This window comes from Orbicella franksi, chromosome 2 (genome assembly GCF_964199315.1).
Source record: "Orbicella franksi chromosome 2, jaOrbFran1.1, whole genome shotgun sequence".
Taxonomy (NCBI): Eukaryota; Metazoa; Cnidaria; class Anthozoa; order Scleractinia; family Merulinidae; genus Orbicella; species Orbicella franksi.
The window spans coordinates 3,074,685-3,101,070 of NC_138146.1; the positions used below are offsets into that span (position 1 = coordinate 3,074,685).

Genomic DNA, 26,386 nt, shown 5'->3' on the forward strand with positions numbered 1-26,386 from the left:
CGCAGACGGCCAACGCCGAAAACGGCGTTGTTTCTGCCTTCTCAGAGGACTCTTCTGAAAATGATAACTATGAGCCCAGACGCAAATCAAGCAAAGAGGACAACTCACTTAGTGTGGCTGCCACAGATGATGACGTGGCACAACTGCAGGCAGAACCATCGGTTCAAGCCAAAGTCACCGACAAACCGAATGATAACGCGAGTGAGGACGAGGTACTAAAAGAACTCGTAGCCGCCCTGCAAGACGAGGATAAAAAAGGCCCCAAAGTCCAAGAACAACTGGCCGACATCGCTAGGAAGCGATGGGGAAATAAGCTTACCTCAGAAAAAATAACTAGTATTCTGGGAAAACACCCGCAGCCCAAAAACTGCGGAGACATGGCCAGTGCAAGGGTAAACCCCGAAATCTGGGTGCCTTTGAATGCCGCTAAGAGAAAGTCAGATTTACGCTTGGCCAACAGGCAGCAGGCTTTGCAAAAGGCTACCTTCGCAATAGTTACCACTTGCGATAAGCTTTTGGCGGCAAAAGCCCACATTGACACAAAAGAAATGCTAACCGATAGCATTGATGCTATCGCTTTAGTGGGACATGTGGTTTCCAAGCTTTCCTCGCTCAGGCGCGAACAGCTTAAGCCATCGTTAAAGCAAGAATATCACACTATTTGTTCCAACAACGTCCCCACTTCATCAAAACTATTGTTTGGTGACGATCTTGCCAAGCAAATTCGCGACGCTAAGGAGACTAGCCGCATCGGCCATACAGTTGGCGTTACGAAGCACGACCACAACAAAAACTACCGGCGCCATGGCTCTTATCAAACTAGCCGGCATGATAAAAGCAGCAAGGGCGGTTCACGACAGCCTTTTTTGGGGAAAGGCTACCGCTCAACTGCGTGGAAAAAACCGTACAACCGCCCGAAGAACGAGACCGAGAAGAAATAATGTCCTCACTGGAAAACCTGAAATTGGCGGTAAGTGATTTTCCGCAATTCACCAATTCATCTCTAAGAGAGTATCTACAATATCGTTGTGATACCTTTGCGGCCAGATGCATCGCACATTCTTTACCGGCCTGGCGTAAAATCACATCAGATCATGAAATTCTTTCCACTGTTGTGGGGATGAAAATTTATTTTAATGCCACACCCTGTCAAAAATATCTTCCCACTTGCGCACGGTCCGCCACTGAAACGACCATTATCGATCTCGAGGTTCAAAAACTCCTGTCAAAACATGTGATTGAGCCCACCGGGCATTGTCACGAGGAAATTATTTCCAATGAATTCGTAAGGGAGAAGAAAGATGGCAGCCACAGAATGATTCTTAACTTTAAAAACCTCAACCAGTATGCCAACAAAATCCACTTTAAGATGGACACACTTAACACCATCAATAAACTTGTAGAACAGGATTGTTTTATGGCGTCCATTGATCTGAAAGACGCATATTATTCCATACTGATAGCCACATCGGCTAGGAAATACTTAAAATTCTCTTGGAAGGGAAAACTTTACCAGTTTACATGTTTGCCAAATGGTCTTTCATTTGGGCCTAGAAAATTCACTAAACTTTTGAAACCAGCATTATCCCACCTACATTTACGGGGCCATATATCTAGTGGTTATATTGACGACTTGTACTTGCAAGGGAAAACATACATGGACTGTGTACACAACGTTATACACACACTTATTCAGATTGATTCCCTTGGCCTCATAACACACCCGGAGAAGTCAGTCTTTAACCCCTCCCAACAGCTCGTAATCTTGGGTTTTGTACTTAATTCGGTCACTATGACAATCATGCTAACTGAGGAAAAGGCCTTGGCACTCCAACTCGCATGTGAAGCGCTTCTACACACCGCTTCTCCAACCATACGAGAAGTTGCTTGAGTTCTCGGGAAGATAGTTTCCTCTTTTCCTGGGGTTATGTATGGTCCCCTACACTACCGCCGCACCGAGCAAGAAAAAATTCGCGCCTTGCGCAACAATCAATGGAATTTCGACAGGCGCATGTCCTTGCCACCAAGGGCAAAATCCGAGCTCGAGTGGTGGGTAGAAAATGTGATGACAGGTAAGAATTTCTTGACTCGCGGTGGACCGACGTGTACGCTCACCACAGATGCCTCTAATGAAGGCTGGGGAGCGGTATACGGTAATCAGTCAACAGGAGGCATCTGGTCCTCCGATGAAAAGAGTCATCACATTAATTACCCTGAACTTCTAGCCGTGTTTCTAGGACTTAAAGTATTCTGTAGATCGCACAGCGATACGCATATTAGACTTCAGATAGATAACACTACGGCAATTGCGGTAATTAACCACATGGGAACTAGCCATTCCGAACAACTGAACACATTAACCAATAAAATTTGGGCCTGGTGCATTTCACGCAACCTTTGGGTCAGCGCAGCACATATTGCAGGGAAATCTAATGTTGAGGCTGACCACGAATCTAGACAACATCAAACTGCTACTGAATGGATGCTAAACAAAGCATTACTGTCGCAAGCTCTCGAGAGTTTGCAATTTACACCGGAAATCGATTTGTTTGCCTCTCGACTTAACTGTCAATTCCCGCAATATGTGGCGTACAGACCCGACCCCGGGGCTATGGACATCGATGCATTCTCCTTGATTTGGACTGGGCTAAAATTTTATGCTTTTCCTCCCTTTAGTGTCATACCCTCCCTTCTAAAGAAGATCCAGGAGGACAAAGCTGAAGGAGTGTATGTGCTGCCAAACTGCCCAACGCAACCGTGGTTTCCAAAAGCAATGCAAATGATCACACGCTCGCCTGTCGAGTTAAAAGCATGCGAGACGCTGATGTCCCTTCCAAACCAACCGGAACAGATTCACCCTCTACACAAAGGGCTGAATCTCCTAGTATGCCTCTTATCCGCAAAAAGCTAAACAATAAAAAATTGTCCACAGTAGCTAAGGACATTATTATGGCCTCTTGGCGGTCAGGTACCGGAAAACAATATCACTCTTATCTAGGAAGGTGGGAGAAATTCTGTGCTCAGAAAGCAATTCCAGAGGAAGACGCGAGCGTTGAACACGGGATAGATTTCTTAGCATCTCTTTATGAGGAAGGCCTGGGATATAGCTCCATTAATACCGCTAGGTCGGCATTATCCTCGGTACTAACACTCCCGGGAAACGTGACATTTGGGAATCACCCTCTCGTATCTCGATTTGTAAAAGGCGTCTTCGAGTTAAAACCCTCCCTACCTAGATACAACCACATTTGGGACATTAGCGTAGTCTTAGAACATCTAAAGACTCTAAAGCCTGTAGATAGCTTAGACCTCAAAGTTCTTACACTTAAGCTGACCATGTTGCTGTGTCTACTTACTGGCCAAAGGTGCCAAACTTTATCTAAATTAGACATAAAACTGATGCAGAAACTACCAGGAAAATATGTTTTCACTATTGGCAAAAAGCTTAAGACAACTAAGCCTGGGAAACACTTGGAACCAATTGAGTTGACAGCTTTTGAGCCTGATATCAACCTCTGTGTTGTCACACACCTCGATCAGTACCTCGCCAAAACTGAAAGCCTCATAGGCTCTACCTCACAGTTACTCTTCAGTTATGTCAAGCCCCATAAAGCTATCTCAAATACTACCATAGGCAAGTGGTCCAAGTCTGTGCTCAAAGATGCAGGGATTGATGTCACAAAGTTCACCAGCCATAGTGGACGATCCGTCTCGACTTCTTATGCCGCGCAAACCAGCCTCACATTGAAAGAAATCCTCAAAGCTAGCGGCTGGTCAAACGCTCAGGCTTTCGCTAAACATTACAATAAGCCAATTGTAAGGAACTTTGGCACGAGTGTGCTTGAACATTTTCAAAACAATTCACGCTGACTGTGTGCAAGTCATTTGTATACTCTATTTTATTTTACATTTTAATTCATGTAATATTATACTCTTTGGCCACCCGAGTGGCAGTCTGCAACCTTTGTTAGGGAAATACATCATAACCTTTATACGGATCATTGTGTTCTTTCGTCTGCACTACATTGCTACCTTGTTTGGGCGCGTTTCCAGGTCTTTCAAATCTCATGTAACTCCGTAGTGACTCGGACTGATGACGAGGTAGAATTTGAAAAGCAAACGAGACTTACCAAGTCGATGTTTGATTGGAATTCTTCCTCATCATCAGTCAGGAACGAAGGAGTTACATGCCCGACCCGTAAGTTGGTTTCTTCCCTCCCTTTCCTTCGTTCCTGCTTTTCTCCTGGAAACACTCCCTCTTTAAAGACTGACCAGACAAGCATGCGCATGCTTCTCGTGTAACTTTACTTTAATTTTACCTTTCTTTTACCGTTCTTTCATCAGTTAGCCTATGACATTTCACTATCACTCCTAAAGTAAAAATGTTTAGTAAACAATACTTTTCTCAGGATATGAGCTGGTCAATAACATAAGTCCTTCGTCATTTGCATACTTATCCATGGTCGTGTGCCCTACTGCGACAGAGTCAGACTCCTGGTATGTCAATTATATTATCCAAAGTACTGATACAAGTGTGATAACACAATAAAAAGCACTTTTCCAGCCTACACATGAATTTATTTGTTGTGGGGTACCGGAAAGGATTTCGTTGTTATTTTACACCTAGATATAAAGATGAATCCTCCTCTTTCATGCGGTGTACTCACACCTTTAAGAAACCTTTATTTGCCTTAGCACTGTACACTAAGGCATTATTGTATACTGAGGTGTTATACAATGCTTGTCTGACATTGTAATATTGCCACATCTGACAATGACTTGTTAGTTTGCTGGCTAAACTTGCCTGTGATGGTTATTGCACGCATTCCAAAGAAGTAGACATAACTTTAATTAACAATCATGATCAGGGCTGGGTTGTTCAAAGCCCGCTTAAGCTAACCCAGGGTTAGCAAGAACTTTGATTTTAGTTTTGTAACTCTTCTGTGAGGCTTTCTGTTTGTAATGTTTGTCCTTCAGTTTTCAGCTTGACTAAGCTCAAACTATAAAAAAGGTGAGCGTTCAAGAACATTATTACACAAAAAAATTAATACTTCAGTTAACTTTTAGTGCTGGGTTAGCGATAAGCGGCTTTCAAACAACGCGGCCCAGTAGTTTAAGTGTGAAGTGAAGCTTTGGAGCCGAATGGTTCATAGCTGCCAGAGCTTATCCCAGTTTCTGTAACATGAAGCAGTTAGGAGTATTTCTACTCCCCCTAGACGGGATGCTGGTCCATCGCAGGTCACTCCCCTGCAATTTGTTAGGTTTCCCCCAACAATTAGCTGGTACCCATTTATACTCCTGGGTGGAGAGAAGCACTGTGAGAGTTAAGTGTCTTGCCCAAGAATACAACACAGTGTCCCCGGCCAGGGCTTGAGCCCAGACCGCTCGCTCTGGGAATGAGTGCACTAACCATGAGGCCACTGCGCCTCCCACAGTTTACGTGATGAAGTATCTTTATTGATTTCATAGCTGGCTGTTATCCTTTGTTCTGGGATTAACTTCAAACGATGCTCCCTATTTGCAGGTGAAGGATGCTTACAGAATTCTTGTCGGAGAATGCCTTGGAGAGTTAAGGTTTTTGAAAAGCATCATTGACAATCTCTTTAATTTCAATAACTCCTTTGGTGAAGAACATGAATGTCCTGCCCGTCCTAAGGTTTGCTTCAATTTGTTTAAATAAAGTAATGATATTTTCTTTATCCCAGCCTTATTTACAATTTGTAAAATTTTGGTTTTAAGAGTGCAGCGCACATCAGTGAAAGTGGAAGAAGTAAGGAAGGAGAAGGTGACATGGTAATGACAGAGGCACGCAAGTCGGAGAGTGCAGTGCACACCTGTGAAAGTAGGAGTAAGGAAGGAGAACAAAAGATTGTGAAGATGAACGTCATGAGCAACGAAGAGAAGTGAGGTGCCGAGAGAAAAGGAGGAGGGAAAGAGAAGATGAAAAGCTTGAATACATGATGAAAACAATACCTCATGACATCAGTTAATATGTTCAGTGTTTCGAATTGTAATAAATTATTCCTTATTGCAATGTTTCAAACTTGTATTATGTGAGTGGTAAATCCAGTGTTGTATTCTGAAGTATTCTAATGTCTGATGTTCATATAATAAAATCTCAACTTGTTATTCTTCTAGGAAAATGGCAACATGTATATTTCCATTGATGCTGTGTTTGGATGTGTAAGAAAGTGCAGTGCTGGGACTAGTGACAAAGCAGCTAATCATGGAGAGACAATGTTTATTGAGCAAGGGAAGGCTGACTCATTTTTGTCTTCTTACAACAAAAAGTCAATGTCCAGAGCAACCGTGAGTTTTTCTAATATTATTTTTTGAATTATGTTGTAGTAGTTTTTCTATAGGTTTGTTGATGTAGCTGTGATTTCTACATAAATTGATTTGTAATGTAGCTAGCAGAGCTATGCAAGAGAATTCAGTATGCCTAACCATGCCCAAATGCCAATACAATTGTAATGCACACTAATGGTGTAAGCAAATTCCCTTGCAGGAAATTTTTTCCTCACATACGTTTAATAGACCTTTTTCGCTTAGTCGGTTTGTTGTTCCATTACAGACAAATGTATACATGACGCAAAACAGTCAACAGACGTGAACATCTAAATTTAGCTTAAATCAAGTGGTGCCAAAACGAACAAAGGAGGTATAAACCTAAACATAGAGCTCAGGAGACGAAAAGCTCGCACAAATTCAGGATGCAAAAAACATAACTTTGACGACACAGAACGGATCTCTAAGAATCTTGAAGTAACACAACAGCAGACAACAGCCAGACAAAAAGCTATCGCAAATATGATCCGTGGTAACAAGCCACATAACTTGACACAGTTTCAATCTAACAATTGTGCCCGGCTGCACAATACAGAGTGCAAGTAATCAACATGATCACCGACTTTGTTTCTCCAGAGCAAATAATTAAAGAGATACAACATACATTTCTGCAATACAAACGAGGCAAGACAAACCACAATTTACTCGGCACATGGCAAATTACAGAGATGTCAAGCTCTACAAAGCGATAGATAACAGCTGAAACTATGCAGAGCTCTGACCTCTAACAGTCCAACGTCTCTACTCTACTTTCAAAAACAGTCATCCTGATAACACAACATTAAGTGCCCTTCAGAAACATGTGAAGAGCAAAATAAAAGGTTGAGAGGCTGGAATTTATAAGAGAACGGCAAATGTAGAAATGTCACGAGCCGTAGGAGTCCGTAGGCCTGTAACCCGAATCAAACACATTTTTTTTTTTACTTGTGTCTGACGTCACGTGGCTTAAAGCAACCAATCAGCAAAAACTGTTCGCCAGGCGAACGGTTGGAAGAGCATAAACAATAGTGTGACTACAGGCGGATTTTTCTCGCCTCGCGCCTTGCGCTCGTTTTCGCGCTTCGCATGCGTGCTGGTGTATCGCACTGGAGCCCACTAATCCGCCTGTTCTGCTGGCTAGTTTTTTTAAGGTTCTTGTGTGATATATAATTGCAATTAATAGGTGAATTTGTTAGGGCATTGTTACAATTAACTTAGATAGCGTTTGCATGTCTTGATGTTAGGTTTTCCTCTCAGTTTGGTTAACTTGGTTGGTAGTAATTGACGAAATCTCACTTAATCTCAATTAATGTTTGGGCAGGTTGCATATAAAGGGAAGCGGCTAGAGTGCTTTGGTTTTGGTGATGGCGAAGTGATGGAAAGGTTGTGGTCCTACTTAAGGCCAACATCAAAGATCACGAAAGAGATGACTCCTTCCCATGGAGTGGATACATTGACTGACTTTTTAGTGCATCATGCCAAAAAGTCTATTTCAAACATTGGCGTGTCTTCACATAATATGTATTTGAAGTGAACCAGGAAGAATTGCTATACTAGCAATAAGTATTCTTATAAAAATAACATATATTTACAAAGATAAAGTTAAAAACACTGAACGTTTGAATACAAATTTGATAGGGGCCCTTTTCTAATTGGGTGTACATTGTTATAGGTGAACGTCTCTGTGACCACTTAAAAAAAGCTGAGCAAACAAGGAAAGAAACTGAAGATCAGCTGGCATTGCTTCTCCGCAAGCGTAATGAAACAGACTTGGTCCAAGTGCAATTATCCTGGCAATTGAAAGTGGATATGGCTTCAAGTACAGTACTACATCAAGTATTTCACACAACAATGTAATTCAGTAACACTAAAGAAAGGGCTAATCACGACTCAATTTCAAAGTATGAGCTTGAAAAATCTGCAATTTTAACTAACAATTTGATTTATTGGTTACTGGAACACTGAATTTAGTATATTTTTTGTTCAAAATTATTGTGCCAGTTTAATGTCAATTGTCAGTTGTTTAGTTAGTGATGCAAAATGGTCATTGGCTTTCCACAACCACAATTGCATGTACAGGTGCAAAAGTGGAACTAGCAACTGTGGAGGAATGGACAAAAGCAGAAAAAGAATCTATCCTTCAGGAATCTGCAAAGACCAATACAAAAGCTGGCAAGTTGCCATTAGTGAAGATCCTCCCTTCCCAACTGAGCCATTGTCATCGTCATTGTTGTTATCATTATGATGGTTGCCATTATCATCCTATTGATTATTAAATTGATACCACTTATCATTATGGTACTGTACCATGGCATTGACCATCATCCACGTTTTTGCACCATTAGCACTACCATTTAATACCATCGCTATTGCCATTACCATCACCAACATTGTTATCTTAATCACTGCAATTATTTTATTTTACAGATCACTCTGCTCCAGCAGTTAAAACAATACTAGACTGTGAGGTAGTGTCATATGACCTTGGCCATTTCTATTTTGTAGACTAAATGCTTTTTGCTCTTTGATGGTAGAGACAGGCAACATAAATAGCCCACTTTGGATATAAGATTCAGCCCGAAACAACAGACCTCAGCACAAGGCTCTTTGGAATAAACTGTAAAGTTTTGGGGGTTTATTCGCCAGAGCCGCACAGTGATTTCTATTTCTATTATCATTTGCTGGATTCTCTTTAATCTTGACCTACGAGTTTGATAATAATCTCTTTTTGTTTTACTGATTTCAGAACACGTCTTTCCGAGTGTGTATCTGGTTGATACGTGGCAGATCTCAACAACTCAATTAAAACAGTAGCTCTTCTTAACAGACCTAAAAACTTGAGCGATCAACATCCTACCAAGCGGTGCTTCACTTTTTTAGCTTGGATGAAGAACTAAGTAAATGGAGAACAATGGGCATCGTTGGCCTCCCAATAGTGAAACCTACCTGAGTTACCTTAGGAAGAAGATAAGCGCCGAAGGGATTTGCTCCTTTATGTGCAGAGCAAAATGTTCCGAGAGGTGGTACCGTTTACAGCTGATGAAAAAGTATGCAAGTAATGTAATTATGGCTGCCATATACACGAAAAGATCCATTTCTATATAAGCTCCTCTGTAAGTGTGTGCATACACGGCAGGCTTACATTTTCCAGCTCCAGCTATTTTATGGTGGATGCAAAGCTAGTGTATGCTCAGAAATTGTTATCAGTACTATGATGTCATCGATCTGCAAAGAAATGGTACCTCCACCTAAGATTGTCAGTACACTAATGTACTCACAGCAAAAAATACATGTCCTTGCTGTGTTTTTTCTCTTTACAAATGGACAAGCCATTGCCAAAAAGCCCTGTGGCCAGATTCCAAAGAGAACAAATTCAATGCAGCAGCTGATTAAGCAGGGAGAAGGCGGGGAGAAGCTTTAACGGGATGCAAATATCCCTCAGCAGGGAGAAGGCAGGGAGAAGCTTTAATAGGATGGAAATATCCTCAAGAGATCATCCTCCAGGAAGCATTAGATATCACTTCTTCCTTACGGAATACACTTGATGATTCCAGTTTATCATCGCGTGGTGTACCTTACTGCATCAAATGGCAAATCGTTGATTTAACTCACTGAAAAGATGTGCAGAAGAGTCTGATCTCATTAACAACGAAATAAAGAGAGCTGACACTTTTTACCAGCATCAGCTTGGCTTTCTAGATTCCTGATCAAAGCAGTTGGCAGGTTGCACGGATTCTCACTCCTGCGGTTAGTTATCCATTCTCCTGTCCAAGCACGACGAGCTGGAAGCATTCTCGATCCATCTCCAGAACTTCTTTGCTTGACATAGCAATAAAAGAGAACAAGCAGAAGCAGGCATTTTAACGGGAGGATCCAAAAGAAGTGATGGTAGTAGCCCTGATGAGGAGCATGATGATGGTGTTGATGGTGATGATATAGATGACGACGAAGATGGTGATCAAGATGATAATGAACTAGAAAAAGAGGATGTCCTTGAGGGTCATCGGCAGAAGTTTGCGAAGAATTTAAAGGAGAGAAGAACATGGAACAATGCAAGTTAGTAGAGTTACGCTGCGTTTGACCAGCTGACTATTACTTTTAGGCTGATGAGCTAGGTTGGTCTTGCTCTATTCTTTGACAGCATTTTTTAAAGTTTCTAAAACACGGCACATTTTACACAGGGGAAGAAAAGTTGAAAAGTCTCTGATGAACTCAGCCATTCTGATTCTGGTTCGACCTATGATGAACTTTTATCGACGATAAAAACCAGCTTACATCACACTGAGGCCAAGAAGTATGCTGATTACATACTTCAAAGAAATGAATCCTTCAAAAGAAAGGCCGAAAATGAAGCATTAGAGCAACTAAAAGCAGCAATTGGAAGAACGGCTGTTCGCTGAAAAGAAAAAAAGACATTCACTGGAGGTCGAGTATAAAAGAGGCCAGGAAACATTGGAAAAAGAAAGAAAAGAAAGAGCGAGGCAAGTGGAAGCTGAGGAAAAAGAAAAGCTTGAAGTGGAAAAGAGAGAGAGAAACACCTTGAAGCTGCAAAAAGAGATGTAGCCGACAAGAAAGAGAGAGCTGGTTGAAGCAAAAAGAGAGAAAGAATGAATGGAAGCTGACAAAAAAAGAGAGTGAGCAGACGTGGAGATGAGGGTCCAACACAGTAAGACAGAAGCAGAAAAGGCAGAGCAAGAGCAATTTGAGAACAGGGATCCTCATATACCTGTCGATTTGCACTCGTTTTTGTATTCCCAAATCTTAGTTGATTGACATCCTGTAAGCAATCTTATTCGAGTAACTAGGAAATGTTCCTATGATTTATTTAACATGATTTTGTAGTTTGCTAAGCTGAAAAACGTGATCTGTGTTGTTTTCTTTAATGCCAGATTGTTACCAAGCAACGTACGCATGCCAGAACCAACGTGCTCGTGCCAGAACGTACAGTTGATTTAAGTACACGTACTTTTGGTAAATTAACATATGTTGTTTTCTGCAGGCAACAATGCCACCTCCGAAGACCTCGCAGTCTTGTCGAGTCAAACATCAGGCTTCATCGTCAATGATTCCATTGCTCGCTCTTTTCTGCTTCTTCTTTAACGTTCCATTATCATGCTCTGCTGAATTCGACGCTTCCGTTGGCTTAAGCCATGTCCACATTTTGGTACCATACATGGTGCAGCTACAGTGACCAGTGGAAACAAGTTGAAGATCAATGTTTAGAGTAACAAGGTGATCGTATCATGCACCCTTAGGGAGCCTGATCAAACATTACCTATATCAGTTGCAAGAAAACTGATCAGTCACCTTTTTTGTTTGTTTGCTTTTTTGTTGTAAAAAATGTTATTATTGATATTTTAACTACCACTATTTCAGGAAGTATGGATCAGCAGAGAGCAATGATAAGAAAATGAACTTGTATTTCTTGCCAGGTGGTAAAAGTTTGACGTGGCCACATTGGGTGTGCCTTCCTTCTCATGACCCACTATGTTTAAATTGTTTCTGTGCAAGGAAACCCTTTCTGCAAGCTGCTACAGGTGCCCTTCTTGTTGCCAGGAAATGCCACTGTCTCTCACAGTATTTACATCTTCACGATAAGCAAAGAAACAACCTTGATGAGCTTGACTAACTATGTAACTATATATAGTTAGTCAAGCTAAGCTAGCACTTTAATGTGATCTTGAATCCATTCTAGCAAATTACTTCTTAACCGAATGTAACTTTTAATATTTTGATACTTTTTATATTGTTTGATAAGTTTTGCTTAGTTTTGACAGATTTTGCTATTTTTAATCTTCATTTAGAGCCTATATCAATTTGTAAATGTAGACAACTTCTAGATGTAGATTACGCAGGATAGATTTAACCAATGTGCCCTGCACTACTCCACCACCTGAAACTCCGACAGCCAATCTGCCACATTTGAACTTGGCCAAAGTGGCATAACTTAAGACCAACCTTTTAGAACATGACGAATCCCACCACATCATTTTGAAACAGGAGGAAGACTTTACTGAGGTATGTATACCTGTCCGTATACAAGTTTGCACCCCAAAGAAAATGCAAAAAGTGGTTTGGATGGGAGTTCAGTGTTGAATATGAGATTGCTCTTCCTACATTGCAATGGCTCTACTGATAAAGAGATCCCAAGGCTGCTTGTCTGTGGCCTGTTGTTTAATCAGCTGCAGAGACATAACAAATGGCTTGTTTCTTAGAGAAAGATGAAGTGCCAGCAGAACAGCTGGTTTGCCTACTGAATGACACCACCCCAAACAAAGCACTAAGCCTTCGTCCAGCCAAAACAGCCTCATACCTGCCGAGGCATAATTTTGACACTAACCCAGACATTGTGTACACCGACCCAACAAGAGTGATGAAGAGTTTGAATGCGATGAGAGTAGAGAATTCCATTCCTGGATTTAGAAGAAATGTGAAAAAGAAGATATCTTGGACATTATACTCCTGCATAACAACATGGAGCAACATTGCGATTCTTTTGTATTTCCATGACAATTTTATACCTTTTTGAAATAATTTTCTTACGTTTCATACTCATTTGATTGAATGTATTATAGGTTAGAGACAACAGCAACATTTCTGAAGAATGATACTCCAGATAGTTTGAATTTTGGTGAACGTTTTTACCAGTTTCAAACATTTTGTACACTTCCTTCAATAGCAGAATGATCTCCAGTAATATTACTGGTTTATGCAATTATATATATGAGAGGAAAATTTTTTTCTCTTCCCATACACTAATTTATTAGGGACATTACCTGTCAATTCGGTCATGCCAATTGCCGACATCAGCAAAGTGTTTAGTTACAAACACTCCACAAACATCAAGGTCCTACATTGTATCTTATCTCACTGTATCTCACTGGTTCCAATCATCAGAAGCATTTGTCAAAAACAATACTTTACAATTACCACCATCACCAAAATGTTTAGTTACATCTACTTCAAGAACATCACACTTCTACATTGTGTCTCATCTTAATTTGTCTCCCTGGTTTCACTCAGCATAAGAATTTCTCAGAAACATTACTTGCCGTCATTTCTGCCAATTACCACCATCGACTGAATGTTTAGTTGTACACGCTCCATGAACATCAAGGTTCTGCAGTACAAGTGTATCTCATCCTCAAGACATTCAACACTATTACCTGGGAATACCAATTGTTTTGACATGTAACAATCAAAACATTGCCAAAGCACATTTCGATCAGTTTGGGTCACCTCTTGTCCACAATCTTAAAATCTCTTTGTTCACCATTGTTTGATTATAGTATTTGCAATGTTCATTTCTTGTTTATTTATATAGTTGTGTTGAAACTCTCAATTCATTGTTTACTTTTTGTGCCTAAATGTAAGTTAATCAAGGTTAACCTTGCATTTCCTCCCACCCGTGGACTTAGGTACACACACACAGACATTTCTGGCCTGTGACAACCCAAGCCTTGGTCAGGAAGGTTATTTGACAAAGATAGTTTCTGGGTATCTGTTCTAATAAAGTTAGTTGGTAAAAGATGTATCGTTATTTCAGATTTATTGGCAAGTAAAGCGAAGCTAGTTAGATGAGTTCTATTCTGGTAAAGAACGATGATTTTATACGATGCCAGTTGCCTAAAAACAGGGATGTGGTCTATGTCATGGAGATGGCGAGAGGGAAAATTATCGTTTTAATGTTCCGCTGCTCTTTGTCAAGTCATCCAAACCTGTTTTTTGGTCAATGAGGAGTTTTGTAAGGATCAGTGAATGTTAAATGAGAAGCTATCCATTGATTTCAGTCCATAATCAATGACAATTCAGATTAAATAATAACTATTACTGTAGTTTATTAGACGTGTAGTTTACAAACTATGAACTAAAATTTCATTGGTTTTAAAGTGATGAACAATAATTGCCATCTCACCCTGATGACCTTTAAATCTTTCACATGTGTGCAATTTGGAGATATTTGTGCACATCCAGGTAGCTGGTGCAATCAAAAAAATAATTTTCCAACTCTGGAAGTATGCAAAATGATTTCATATTTGCCTTAGGTGGCTTCATAATGTATGTATCATGTATATTATTGCAGTACGTAAGTTCTATTTTCAAGTTCTCATACAGCCATGAATTTGAGCAGAATCTTGAGCGGTGTCACTGAAACCACATGTACATGTAGAATTTAGTTGATTCAGAAAGACAAAATGTCATGAACCAACTGGAGACAAATTCAATCATAGCTATTATAGTTTTATCCATAATTAAATGTGGTTAAATGCAATTTAAGCTAAGTTAAACACGAAACAATACTGGTCACGGTCTCCCCTGTTGTAAACATACGCAGTGGTTGGGGTTTGCAAGGGGTCGTGTGGTTTTACAGCTCGGCTTTTGAGGTCAGCTCATTCTCACGTGCATTCTTGCCTTTTCGGCAGTGATTGGCGACTTCGCTTGCTTGCCTTCTTGTGATGGGTTCGCGTGGTACGAATAATAGCCTACAAACCGCTCCGGTGTTCCCGACGGCTTCGTCTTGAGGAGAGGCTTCATTGCATCAGGTGATGCCTTCGACTGACTCGACTGGTGGGAATGTCTTGCTGTCCAATTCTTTGCACATCTCGCAAGCTGGCGTTCAACCGGCCGGACTGGCGACTCCCGGAATTTCGCCAGAACTGGTTGCCCTAATTTAGTTTTGGCTGTAGATCTGAGTAAACACCTCTTTCATGTACTCCTTTTAAGTCAACTTCCCTTGATCTCCCAATTCAAATCCCTCTCGTTCTGTTTTGCAAATGAATAGTACTCCCGTTCATGACAATGTACAGTTAGTTGTAGCTCTCATTACCACTGTTCCTCTTCTGTTGAAGAACATCTCCTTCAGAATACCACTTTTTTACCATGACCACAAGTCATGTCATCATTTTGTTCCATTTTCATCAATATAACCATGTAAGATTCTGGAATGCTTTTAACATGCACTATCATTCATAATGCAAAAGACACATGCCTCCACAAAATGCATAAATTACTCCAGGCCTATAGGGAAGAAATATGGGCATTGGCTTACAGTCTTCGTCAGTATTTGAAGAAAATGATATCTCGTTCTGATCCATCGTCACAAGTTCCAATTTCCAAGGAGAGGTGCAAAAGAAGTGTGCCTCAAAAAAGTGCATAAATTACACCAGGCCTAAAGGGAATAAATAAGGGTACTGCACGCAGTCTTCAACAGTATTTAAAGGATGTATTTTGATATCTCATTCAGATCCATCGTCACAAGTTTCGAGTTCCAAGGATGAGATCAGTATTCTAAGTTATAATTTCACAGTTCCCAAAATGTTCTTTGGGTCTAATCCTCAAGGTCAAAGCTCCAAATTAACAAAATCCTTAAGTTGCCATTTGGCGGCTACGTGGTCAAAAATAGTCGCTAAATGTAAATTTTTACTCGCAAAATCAAACAGAAGAGACAATCCATAGACATACATGATGTACTCAATGCTCAAGGGTTTGCAATGCATTATACATGTTGGGCAATTTCGAACAGGGATAGCCATTTTGACGTTTTCGAGAGAGTCCTTTAATTTAGTGTGCCTTAGAATACTCAAACATGGCGATCCAGTTGGCGATCAAAGAATCGTGGGTTTGTTTTATTATATCTATTCAAATTAATTGTCTTTCATCCACAAGTGTTGTAAATAAGTTAGGGACTGGAGCTGGTTTGACCTGCGAGGTCTGAGTCGAGTCTCGTGATTGACACTTGAAAAACGTGTGCAAGAAAGGAATCGAAGAGAACGGAAGGGAGTCTAGCGTGGACATTGATCTATCTCTGTATTACGAAAAATATCTATCGGAACACGGAATTAACTCTTAGAACAACATTGTCATATCTCGGAATCTATCAAAGGATCAAAATAAAGAGTATCGATCGATACAACAACAAGTAATGTTCTTTTTCCTTTGAGATTACTGTTAGCCCTTTTAATTTAGGCAGTCAAGGTAAAACCTAGTCGTAAATTGGCGACTACTCTCGTTTTCCTAGTCGCAAATGCGACTGTATTGGTCGCAATGTCAAGCCCTCAAGGATCATTCACAGTTTTCTCCATTTTGTTTTCTCACCTAAATCCTGTTTTTTCTGTTGAATGAATGAATGAAACACTTTATTTACGTGTCAAAGAGCATTTAGCTGTAAAAAAAACTAAATTGGTTGTACTACTCACTGAAACCTATGGAGGCCAAGCTTCATTTGTGCCTGATGCTGATTATCTTGGAGACCCTAACCATATAGGGTGCACTCCCAAGAAACAAGAACAAGAACCCTTTGCAAGTCTTTGCCAGGCAACCATACACAATTTGAACAATTCTCAAAGATCCTGAAGATGTTTTTTGAGGCTTAAAACAATGTGAAAGATAAATTTTAGGTAACAAATAATAATTTTACTACACTCACAGTAGGAAACAAAAAACCTTGAGGTTAACAGTCTTAATAGCCAATTAAGGTTATTTCGGGCAACCCTGTACAGTACTCTTTACATTAATTGATTTTTGTTCATGTAACTCTAATTTCTATGTTGAGTACAATAAAGTTGTTGTTAAACAAACATGTGTTAGACTTTGTAGAAAGGAGGATTTTTTTGCAAATGCAACCACTGTTAACTACACGTACTTTGATGAATACCTTTGCAAGTTTAGAATCATATTTATTGAATTATGTGTACATAATAGTTTTTCAATTTGGGAGCATTAAGCTCAGTAACTCTGAAAAAGCGTGTTTGTTTTTTTAGAGATACAGTACATGTAATAAGGATGTATAAGTCAAAACTGCAACAGTTAATGTATTAATCACCCCCCTCCCCATCTCCCAAAATAGGTCTGGGGGACGAAAAAAGAAGCAGGCAACTTTCTTTTCTAGTTAATATTTCACTAAAGGTAGAGCATTCAATTCTCTTCATACTGATGCTTTATGGACAAAACCTTATACATCAGTGTAAAAGAGGCATTAATTTCTCCCCAGGAGTTTTCGGGATAAGCAATATTTCACCCGTTCCACACATTGTAGCAATTACTTTTCTAGAGTGAGTGAGTGAATGAGTGGGTGATTGCCAGAAAATATTTTAGTTTTCAAAATGGCATTCCTTTTCGTCCCGTTCATTTCAGTTTAATCACTTGAACTCTGTTATTTCAGTGCAATGTCCTTTGGAAGCAGCAGCAGATCAGGGAAATCAGCTTTTAAAATGATCCATGTCTCCAATAAGAGAGGTACATCAGTTGCCAACTTCCCTTCATGTTGGTCAGCTCCAACAAGTTCCAAGGATGGGGAGGAATTAGCGAGATGGCACAAGATGACTGCGCTGCTTGCATGTCATGGAGAGGTGAGGAAGAATCCGATGGTGAAGCATTGTCCATGCCATCCCAAAAACGCAGAGAACAGTTATGCATAAATGGGGAGGCATTAAGAGTGCCCCTACTACAGTCATCTATCAGGATGGAAGGTCTCATTCCGCTTAAATATGTTAGGGGTGACAGTGATAGGGATGATCAAACTTGGTGCTGGGATTGTAGCTTTGGTGCATATTATTGCATCAAGTGCTGCAATGAATTGCACAGACTGAAACATCCGTTCTATTCGCCACAAGCGCTTAAGGTGAGTGTGTTTCGTATTTTCACGTTAACAAAATTCATTTTCATGCTTTGAAGACATTAAATTTTATACGGGATACTGAATATTAAGAAGAATATCAATGGCTATCAAAGGAGATAAGTGTAGTGAAATTGTGTCTTTCATCCACATGTAATGTTCTTTTTCCTTTGAGATTACTGCTAGCCCTTTTAATTTGTGTCAGTCAAGGCAAAACCTAGTCCCAAATTGGCGACTACTCTCGTTTTCCTAGTTGCATATGCGACTGTGTTGGTCGCAATGTCAAGCCCTCAAGGATCATTCACAATTTTCTCCATTTTGTTTTCTCACCTAAATCTTGTTTTTTTTTTTTCTGTTGAATGAAAGAATGAAACACTTTATTTCAGTATCAAAGAGAATTTAGCTGTAAAAAAAAACTAAATTGGTTGTACTACTTACTGAACGCTATGGAGGCCAAGCTTCATTTGCGCCTGATGTTGATTATCTTGGAGACCCTAACCATATAGGGTGCACTCCCAACAAACAAGAAGAAGAACCCTTTGCAAGTCTTTGTCAGGCAACCATGCACAATTTCAACAATTCGCAAAGATCCTGAAGATGTTTTTTGAGGCGTAAAACAATGTGAAAGATAAATTTTAGGTAAAAAATAATTTTACTAAGCTCACAGTAAGAAACAAAAAAACTTGAAGTTAACAGTCTTCATAGCCCATTAAGGTTATTTCGGGCAACCAAGTACAGTACTCTTTATTTTAACTGATTTTTGTTCATATAACTCTAATTTCTATGTTGAGTACAATAAAGTTGTTGTTAAACATAGGTTAGACTTTGTAGAGAGGAGGATTTTTTTGCAAATGCAACCAATGTTAACTACACGTACTTTGATGAATACCTTTGCAAGTTTAGAATCATATTTATTGAATATGTGTACATCATAGTTTTTCAATTTGGGAGCATTAAGCTCAGTAACTCCGAAAAAGCTTTTCTGTTTTTTTAGAGATACAGTATATGTAATAAGGATGTATAAGTCAAAACTGCAACAGTTAATGTAAATCACCCTCCTCCCCATCTCCCAAAATAGGTCTGGGGAAGGACAAAAGAAGCAGAGAACTTTCATTTCTAGTTAATAGTTCACTAAAGGTAGAGCATTCAATTCTCTTCATACTGATGCTTTATGGACAAAACCTTATACATCAGTGTAAAAGAGGCACTAATTTCTCCCCAGGAGTTTTTGGGATATGCAATATTTCACCCGTCCCACACCTTGTAGCAATTACTTTTCTAGAGTGAGTGGGTGAGTGGGTGATTGCCAGAAAATATTTTAGTTTTCAAAATGGCGTTCGTTTTCGTCCCATTTATTTCAGTTTAATCACTTGAACTCTGCTATTTCAGTGCAATGTCCTTTGGAAGCAGCAAGAGATCAGGGAAATCAGCTTTCAAAGTGATCCATGTCTCCAATAAGAGAAGTACATCAGTTGCCAACTTCCTTTCATGTTGGTCAGCTCCAACAAGTTCCAAGGATGGGAGGAATTTAGCGAGATGGCACAAGATGACTCAGCTGCACGCATGTCATGGAGAGGTGATAAGGAATCCGATGAAGCATTGCCCATGCCATACCAAAAATGCAGAGAACAGTTAAGCATAAATGGGGAGGCATTAAGAGTGCCCCTACTACAGTCATCTATCAGGATGGCAGTTTTCATCCCACTCAAATACGTTGGGGGTGACTATGACTGGGATGGTCAAACTTGGTGCTGGGATTGTAGCTTTGGTGCATATTATTGCATCAAGTGCTGCAATGAATTGCACAGACTGAAACATCGGTTTTATTCGCCACAAGCGCTCAAGGTGAGTGTGTTTCGTATTTTCAAGTTAACAAAATTGATTTTCTCCTTCTTCAATGGAGCCTCGAAAAAAGAAGCTTCCTCTTTTGCAACATTGTGCCTCACAATGAAAACCCTTCAAACATTTTATTGTGTTTGAATGTAACCAATAAATCTTTAGAGGTGAAAATTTTATTCTTTTTCCATTTTCATAGTACTTGGGACGCAACAAAACGTTCAAAGTTTTCGAGGGTGATGACTTGGGACTTGAGCACCCCGCGCCATGGGGACTTGAACAACTAAAAAACCTCAAAACTTCAACGCTCTCAGGTTGAGGTTTTCAGTATGGGAGAGGATGTCATACTCGATAAGTCTTGAGGCAGTTCCCCTGGGAATGTCTTTTACCGATACGCTGTTAAACACAATTTTAATGTTTCAAGTAAAATTAAAGAACAACTTACCATTCAACTTTCTGTAATCCTACTTCCTCGCCAAGACACCACCCAAAACAAAGCACTAAGCCTTCGTCCAGCCATAACAGCCTTGTACCTGCCGAGGTATAATTTTGACACTAACCCAGACATTGTGTACACCGACCCAACAAGAGTGATGAAGAGTTTGCAGATGATGAGAGTAGAGAATTCCATTCCTGGATTTAGAAGAAATGTGAAACAGAAGGCATCTTGGACATTATACTCCTGCACAACAACACGGAGCAACATCGCGATTCTGTTGTATTTTCATGACAATTTTATAACTTTTTCAAATAATTTTATTATGTTTCGTATTCATTTGATTGGATGTATTATAAGTTAGAGACAACAGCAACATTTCTGATGAATGACACTCCAGATATTTTGAATTTTGGTGAAAGTTTTTTTACCAGTTTCAAACATTTTGTACACTTCCTTCGATAGCAAAACAATCTCCAGTAATATCACTGGTAAATATGCAAGTATATATATGTGAGGGAATTTTTTCTCATCCCATACACTAATTTACTAGGGACATTACTTGTCAATTCAGTCCTGTCAATTACCGACATCAGCAAAGTGTTTAGTTGAAAACACTCCACGAACATCAAGGTCCTACATTGTATCTTATCTCAGTGTATCTCACTGGTTCCAGTCATCAGAAGGATTTGTCAGCAACAATACTTGCCAGTTACCACCATCACCAACACGTTTAGTTACACACACTCCAAGAACATCAAGGTCCTACATTGTATCTCATCTTAATTTCTCTCCCTGGTTTCACTCAGCATAAGAATTTCTCAGAAAAAATCACTTGCCATCATTTCTGCCAATTACCACCATCAACTGAATGTTTAGTTGTACACGCTCCATGAACATCAAGGTTCTGCAGTACAAGTGTATCTCATCCTCAAGACATTCAACACTATTACCTGGGAATACCAATTGTTTTGACATGTAACAATCAAAACATTGCCAAAGCACATTTCGATCAGTTTGGGTCACCTCTTGTCCACAATCTTAAACCTCTTTGTTCACCATTGTTTGATTATAGTATTTGCAACGTTCATTTCTTGTTTATTTATATAGTTGTGTTGAAACTCTCTCGATTTATTGTTTACTTTTTGTGCCTAAATCTAAGTTAATCAAGGTTAACCTTGCATTTCCTCCAACCCCTGGACTTCGGCACACACACAGAGACATTTCTGGCCTATCACAACCCAGACCTTGGCCAGGAAGCTTATTTGACAATGATAGTTTCTGGGTATCTGTTCTAATGAAGTTAGTTGGTAAAAAATGTATTTTTATTTCAGATTTATTGGCAAGTGAAGCAAAGCTAGTTAGATGGGTTCTATTCTGGTAGAGAACAATGATTTTATATGATGCCAGTTGCCTGAAAACAGGGATGTGGTCTATGTCATGGATATGGCGAGAGGGAAAATTATCGTTTTAATGTTCCGCTGCTCTTTGTCAAGTCATCCAAACCTGTTTTTTGGTCAATGAGGAGTTTTGTAAGGATCAGTGAATGTTAAATGAGAAGCTATCCATTGATTTCAGTCCACAATCAATGACAATTCAGATTAAATAATAACTATTACTGTAGTTTATTAGACGTGTAGTTTACAAACTATGAACTAAAATTTCATTGGTTTTAAAGTGATGAACAATAATTGCCATCTCACCCTGATGACCTTTAAATCTTTCACGTGTGTGCAATTTGGAGATATTTGTGCACCACCAGATAGCTGGTGCAATAAAAAAAAATATTTTCCAACTCTGGAAGTATGCAAAATGATTTCATATTTGCCTTAGGTGGCTTCATAATGTATGTATCATGTATATTATTGCAGTACGTGAGCTCTATTTTCAAGTTCTCGTACAACCATGAATTTGAGCAGAATCTTGAGCAGTGTCACTGAAACCACATGTAAATGTAGAACTTAGTTGATTCAGAAAGACAAAATGTCATGAACCAACTGGAGACAAATTCAATCATAGCTATTATAGTTTTATCGAAAATTAATACACTATTTTACAATAGAATAATTGTCTATGTTCAAAGGCGCCCAAAGGCAATAATAAGTACAACTGATTTTTCATCTGTGTTCATGGACACATTTCACCCTTGGAAAATTTTCCCAAGTTACTTGATTAGTTAATTATTAAGCTTTGTTTCCCTTGCTGAATACTTTTTAAACAAAATTTCATGCATGCACAATAATTTATTATCTTTTCATTCAGTTTTCTACTTTAAATATTTTCCTGGGACTGAATATTGTTTATCTTTTTTTTCACGTTTTTGTAAAGCACCATAAGATTTTAGACTTTAGGTTTTTGGCACTACAAAAATTAAGTGATAAATAATGCTTTTAATTATCATTTGGCATTCAACTTCCAATTGACTTCCTGTCATTTTAAAAAGCCAATATAACGTATAGTCGAGAAATCAATAGTCATTTGTGTAGAGGGCTGTAGATCTGAGTAAATACCTCTTTCATGTACTCCTTTTAAGTCAACTTCCCTTGATCTCCCAATTCAAATCCCTCTCGTTCTGTTTTGCAAATGAATGGTACTCCCATTCATGACCATGTACAGCTAGTTGTAGCTCTCATTACCACTGTTCCTCTTCTGTTGAAGAACATCTCCTTCAGAATACCACTTTTTCTACCATGACCACACGTTATGTCATCATTTTGTTCCACTTTCATCAATATAACCATGTAAGATTCTGGAATGCTTTTAACATGCACTAGTTATCATTCATGGTGCAAAAGACATATGCCTCAACAAAATGCATAAATTACTCCAGGCCTATAGGGAACAAATATGGGCATTAGCTTACAGTCTTCGTCAGTATTTGAAGAAAATGATATCTCGTTCTGATCCATTGTCACAAGTTCCAATTTCCAAGGAGAGCTGCAAAAGACATGCGCCTCAAAAAAGTGCATAAATTACACCAGGTCTAAAAGGAATAACTAAGGATACTGTCCCGCAGTCTTCAACAGTATTTAAAGGATGTATTTTGATATCTCACTCAGATCCATCGTCACAAGTTCCGAGTTCCAAGGAAAGGTAGGACATCAAAAACTGCGCCTGATCAGTATTTTAAGTTATAACTTCACAGATGTTCCCAAAATGTTCTTTGGGTCTGATCCTCAAGGACAAGGCTCGAAATTAACAAAATCCTTAAGTCGCCAATTGGCCACTAAGTGGTCAAAAATAGTCGCTAAATGCAAATTTTTAGTCGCAAAATCAAATAGAAGAGACATAATCCATAGACATACATGACGCCCTCAATGCTCAAGGGTTTGCAATTTATTATACATGTAGGGCGATTTCGAACAGGGATAGCCATTTTAAAGTTTTCGAGAGATAGAGAGAGAGTCGTTTACTTTAGTGTGCCTTAGAATAATCAAACATGGCGATCCAGTTGACGATCAAAGAATCGTGCGTTTGTTTTATTATATCTACTCGAATAAATTGTGTCTTTCATCCACAAGTAACGTTCTTTTTCCTTTGAGATTACTGCTAGCCCTTTTAATTTGTGTCAGTCAAGGCAAAACCTAGTCGCACATGTGCGACTACTCTCATTATTCTAGTCGCAAATAACTAAAGTTACGTCGCAAATGCGACTGTATTGGTCGCAATGTCAAGCCCTCAAGGATCATTCACAATTTTCTCCATTTTGTTTTCTCACCTAAATCCTGTTTTTTGTTTTTTTGTTTTTTTTTTTTCTGTTGAATGAATGAATGGATGAAACACTTTATTTCAGTGTCAAAGAGTATTTAGCTGTAAAAAAAACCAAATTGGTTGTACTACTTACTGAAAGCTATGGAGACCAAGCTTCATTTGTGCCTGATTTTGATTATCCTGGAGACCCTAACCATATAGGGTGCACTCCCAAGAAACAAGAACAAGAACTCTTTGTAAGTCTTTGCCAGGCAACCATGCACAATTTCAACAATTCGCAAAGATCCTGAAGATGTTTTTTGAGGCTTAAAACGATGTGAAAGGTAAATTTCAGGTAAAAAATAATAATTTTACTAAGCTCACAGTAGGAAACAAAAAACTTGAGGTCAACAGTCTTAATAGCTCATTAAGGTTATTTCGGGCAACCCTGTACAGTACTCTTTATTTTAATTGATTTTTGTTCATATGACTCTAATTTCTATGTTGACTACAATAAAGTTTTTGTTAAACAAACATATCTTAGACTTTGCAGAAAGGAAGATTTTTTTTCAAATGCTACTAATGTTAACTATACGTACTTTGATGAACACCTTTGCAAGTTTAGAATCAAATTTATTGAATTATGTGTACATAATAGTTTTTCAATTTGGGAACATTAAGCTCAGTAATTCTGAAAAAGCGTTTTTGTTTTTTTAGAGATACAGTACATGTAATAAGGATGTATAAGTCAAAACTGCAACAGTTAATGTAAATCACCCCCTCCCCATCTCCCAAAATAGGTCTCGGGAAGGACAAAAGAAGCAGAGAACTTTCTTTTCTAGTTAATAGTTCACTAAAGGTAGAGCATTCAATTCTCTTCATACAGATGCTTTATGGACAAAACCTTATACATCAGTGTAAAAGAGGCATTAATTTCTCCCCAGGAGTTTTTGGGATATGCAATATTTCACCCGTTCCACACATTGTACCAGTTACTTTTCTAGAGTGAGTGGGTGAGTGGGTGATTGCCAGAAAATATTTTAGTTTTCAAAATGGCATTCCTTTTCGTCCCGTTCATTTCAGTTTAATCACTTGAACTCTGCTATTTCAGTGCAATGTCCTTTGGAAGCAGCAAGAGATCAGGGAAATCAGCTTTTAAAATGATCCAAGTCTCCAATAAGAGAAGTACATCAGTTGCCAACTTCCCTTCGTGTTGGTCAGCTCCAACAAGTTTCAAAGATGGGGAGGAATTAGCGAGATGGCACAAGATGACTCAGCCGCTTGCATGTCATGGAGAGGTGATGAAGAATCCGATGGTGAAGCATTGTCCATGCCATCCCAAAAACGCAGAGAACAGTTATGCATAAATGGGGAGGCATTAAGAGTGCCCCTACTACAGTCATCTATCAGGATGGAAGGTCTCATTCCGCTTAAATATGTTAGGGGTGACAGTGATAGGGATGATCAAACTTGGTGCTGGGATTGTAGCTTTGGTGCATATTATTGCATCAAGTGCTGCAATGAATTGCACAGACTGAAACATCCGTTCTATTCGCCACAAGCGCTTAAGGTGAGTGTGTTTCGTATTTTCACGTTAACAAAATTGATTTTCATGCTTTGAAAACATTAAATTTTATACGGGATACTGAATATTAAGGAGAATATCAATGGCTATCAAAGGAGATTAGTGTAGTGAAATTGTGTCTTTCATCCACAAGTAATGTTCTTTTTCCTTTGAGATTACTGCTAGCCCTTTTAATTTGTGTCAGTCAAGGCAAAACCTAGTCCCAAATTGGCGACTACTCTTGTTTTCCTAGTTGCAAATGCGACTGTATTGGTCGCAATGTCAAGCCCTCAAGGATCATTCACAATTTTCTCCATTTTGTTTTCTCACCTAATTACTGTTTTTTCTGTTAAATGAATGAATGAAACACTTTATTTAAGTATCAAAGAGAATTTAGCTGTAAAAAAAACCAAATTGGTTGTACTACTTACTGAACGCTATGGAGGCCAAGCTTCATTTGCGCCTGATGTTGATTATCTTGGAGACCCTCACCATATAGGGTGCACTCCCAACAAACAAGAAGAAGAACCCTTTGCAAGTCTTTGCCAGGCAACCATGCACAATTTCAACAATTCGCAAAGATCCTGAAGATGTTTTTTGAGGCTTAAAACAATGTGATAGATAAATTTTAGGTAAAAAATAATTTTACTAAGCTCACAGTAGGAAACAAAAAAACTTGAGGTTAACAGTCTTCATAGCCCATTAAGGTTATTTCGGGCAACCAAGTAAAGTACTCTTTATTTTAATTGATTTTTGTTCATATAACTCTAATTTCTATGTTGAGTACAATAAAGTTGTTGTTAAACAAACACATGTTAGACTTTGTAGAAAGGAGGATTTTTTTGCAAATGCAACCACTGTTAACTACACGTACTTTGATGAATACCTTTGCAAGTTTAGAATCATATTTATTGAATTA

The 26,386-nt window shown here is 39.0% G+C and overlaps 1 protein-coding gene and 3 pseudogenes across 2 annotated transcripts in view; 3 read left to right on the forward strand and 1 right to left on the reverse strand.

Annotated features, from left to right (window-relative positions):
- LOC145476853 (uncharacterized) overlaps nt 1–1,760 on the forward strand; it is a 2,288-nt pseudogene extending 528 nt beyond the window's left edge.
- LOC145467254 (uncharacterized) overlaps nt 1–15,450 on the forward strand; it is a 16,075-nt pseudogene extending 625 nt beyond the window's left edge. Inside the window, exons 2-10 of the transcript XR_014042036.1 lie at nt 5,525–5,656; nt 6,139–6,330; nt 7,631–7,829; nt 8,000–8,180; nt 8,407–8,513; nt 8,755–8,795; nt 9,235–9,379; nt 9,645–9,731; nt 9,773–15,450. The product of XR_014042036.1 is annotated as an uncharacterized LOC145467254 (transcript). The remainder of the gene's footprint in view (nt 1–5,524; nt 5,657–6,138; nt 6,331–7,630; nt 7,830–7,999; nt 8,181–8,406; nt 8,514–8,754; nt 8,796–9,234; nt 9,380–9,644; nt 9,732–9,772) is intronic.
- The window catches only part of LOC145476777 (glycerol-3-phosphate acyltransferase 4-like), an 84,185-nt gene that overhangs the window by 52,514 nt on the left and 5,285 nt on the right, over nt 1–26,386 (reverse strand). The gene's annotated exons all lie outside the window — the stretch shown is intronic.
- Nucleotides 1,121–5,533, forward strand: LOC145480065 (uncharacterized; annotated as a pseudogene).